Genomic DNA, 3,407 nt, shown 5'->3' with positions numbered 1-3,407 from the left:
TATTTCCAACATGACACCAGGCCAATGTCAGTGTGGTTCATGGACCATACTTTGTGTAGCAAGGAACTGGGTGATGAAATAATTTAACTTGCTCTGAAAAAGTTATAAAATTTTTTCAAATTAACATAATTTGGGAAAATTATAAAACTCACAAATTTCTCGACTTTTAATATTGGTTACCAGAACACCAGAATCAGTATTAAATAGCCTCTTTCAAATTCCAGGAAAGTCCACCATTCTTTTTGATTAGACCTGTCATGTTTCAGTTTTATATGTCCAATATATTAGAAGCTTCAAATTGTTGTTCTTGGTAACACTCTAACACCTATTTTGAAGTGATTATAACTGACAGTGCCTCTTACAAGAAACACATGCTTGGAGTACAGAGCTCTACTAAATTTGATTTTCTTATAATCAAAGACAGACCCTTACAAATAGAGGTGAGAGCTGATGATTTAGCAAGACTTTTGTGCTAGATGGTACATACTCAAGGAAAAGCCATAATTATGTTAAAAGTTATTATATTCTCCTGGTGCTTGAGAAGAGAAGTTATGCTATTTAAATAATTTCTTTGGAGAAGCACTCAGTCTGTTAAACATCAAACTTACTTTAGGCTCAGGCCATGATCTCTGGGTTGTGAGATGGAGCTTCCCATGTGAGGCTTTGTGCTGAGCCTGCTTGGGATTCATTTTCCTCTCTCTCTGCCCCTTCTTCCCCTCAAGAATCACTTGAACTTAAACAAAATATCTATTTTGGGGCACCTGGGTGGCTCAGTCGGTTAAGCATCCAACTTCAGCTCACGTCATGATCTTACAGTTCATGAGTTCTAGCCCTGCATCAGGCTCTGTGCTCACAGCTCAAAGCCTGGATCCTGCTTCAGATTGTGTCTCCCTCTCTCTCTGCCCCTACTCTGTTCACAGTCTATGTGTGCCTCTCTCAAAAATAAACATTAAAAAAAATATATATATATCTTTTCCTCCCTCAAATTGTGACTAAAGCTTTTTGCTCTTGAAATTGTGACTGTTTCTTTCCAATTGTCAGGATTACAGAATCAGTGACAATAGGTGTTATGTCCCATTTCAAAATAGAAAAAAAATTTAAAGGCAAACGTAAAAATGACGGTCACATAAAGTTGAAAGTGGTATTTAAGATAAACTCAGTGGCATTATAACTTCCTTAAAGAGAATGTGAATTTCCAAGATTCAAGAGATTTTGAAAATAAAAATTTAAACTTTCCATGTTTATGCATAAAAGTTTTTGAATAAGAGAAACCACAGACAAAGTATGAGATTGATAACAAAACATAGCTCTGTTCAAATTAAAATTATGAAAATTTTGAACATGTTTACACAAAAATTTCTTCCTATAAGATCCAAATACTTCAATCGATTTGAAGAGCTTACTGAATACTTGGCATTTTAGTCTATTAATCCTTGTAACATAAGCATCAATGAGACATTTGAATGTAAATTGATTAGTAGGGAGTGAATTTGGAATTATTTAGAAATCCACTATCTATAAAGTAACGTAATTGAATTCATTGTTTTCTGAATGAAAATAACATCGGAAGGAAGGGTAGTTGTAGTAATAAGCTTGAAAAGCTAAGAAAATTGTCTAACTTTATAACCCAGAAAAGAAAACAAGATATGTGGACAGACAAATTAATGATTCTGGAGGCCTAAAAAAATTATTAGGTATTGGAAGGAAATAAATTATGACATGAACTGCAGAATCCCATTAATAATTTATGGAGGTCTCCTTTTCAAGTGGAGTTTAAAAAGGTGGGCAGGGATTCTCTATACGGAGTCAATAGTTGATTAATTTCACATCAATCCTTTCTTTGAAGATTGCACAGAGAAATCATGGAGCAAAATGCTTTGACTATGGATGAGTAGTTTTATGGTCAATAAATTGTAGTACATGGTGTTTTACATTAGAGAAGAAGGCAATCTGATTTCATGCTTTAGAGTGTAAATTGATTATTCTCTTGGGATCAGAACATAAATCATTTTTCTGGCTATCTTACTGTCATTTCATCCAGCTGGTAAAAAGCACCTTTTATTTTTTTTCCTTATCAGCATCAAAAGGATTAGACTTAGACCACAGTAGTTAACAAAGGACAAAGCCAGGTGAACAGATACCATAGTTTTTTGAAGAAAATATGAATTTAGCATGGGTTATAACATCTAATTTAATTTTACAGGTTTTGGTTAATGAAAGAAATAACAACACCCCAGAAGCTATTATTCCCCCTGAAGTGATTACAGTTCAGGTAATAACACCTAAATGGAGGCTGGATCACGGGAAAAGCCTGAACAGCTAGAGGTCCAGTCAGAAAAAATAAAAGCTGAGCAACATCTGCGGCAGGCACAGTGCTAGGCATTTCGCATCTATGATCTCATACGAATGATTATCTGTAATAAAGACCATTTATCATAAAAATAGCTTATCTGAAAAGCTAAGTAGAGCTTCCAGAAATATTCCTTATATAAATATCATACACAATTAGAATGAAAATGAAGAATACTCTCACCTTACTAGTATTGGGAATTTATCGTCAATGTTTCTCAATCAGCAATTTTCTCCTGACTTGGAAGTAGTTATTTCTTGAAGTTAAATCTCTTGGAACATGTACACAGAGCTGAAATTGAATTTATAATTTTTTATGATTAATTATGTTCGAAATTCTTGTTACCCATTTTATATCCGTATTTCTGCTTAAGACATGGATGCCTTTTAGAAATCAAAGAAACAACCATTTTCTTTCTGCATCCCAACAATTCTTCCCTTACAAGATGACATTCAGAATATTAACCTACTTAAAGGAGTAGCAACCAATCAAAAAATATTCTAATTGTTTTCTGCCATACTTAGCAGCATGACTATCCTTTCACTAAGTCTTTATCTGTTTTCTCCAGTGAATCAGTTTTTTCCCTTTTATAGTTTACTGTCAAGTTAGTTTCCATATAACACCCAGTGCTCATCCCCACAAGTGCCCTCCTCCATACCTATCAACCCCCTTCCCCTCTCTCACTCCCCCATCAGCCCTCAGTTTGTTCTCAGTCCAATGAATCACTTTTAACCCTAGCTGTTTATCTGTTTGAAGAATAAATAATGAATGCATTATTATATTGTATGGGATTTGCAAACTCTAGGCGCCAGCTATAGACCCTTCTGAGCTCTAGGCATCAATACCTCTGGCAGCTGTAATGGGTTACTGTTAAGCCTACGTCAGTTTTGTTTTTCATACCTATTTTACATTCCTTTCTAACTGACGTGGTGAATTGAGAATAAGGGTCTTATTTTCTGAAGACAAACTCTATTGCTTAAATAACCAGGGCACTTCTAGAAACAAATAAAGTCTTATGTTCAGTAATAGCTGAATAATCTTGATGAGGTAGAAAGAC

The sequence above is a fragment of the Suricata suricatta genome, chromosome 6 (genome assembly GCF_006229205.1).
Source record: "Suricata suricatta isolate VVHF042 chromosome 6, meerkat_22Aug2017_6uvM2_HiC, whole genome shotgun sequence".
Classification (NCBI taxonomy): Eukaryota; Metazoa; Chordata; class Mammalia; order Carnivora; family Herpestidae; genus Suricata; species Suricata suricatta.
The sequence above is the reverse complement of the archived record's forward strand: the minus strand, read 5'-3'. Positions refer to the sequence as shown.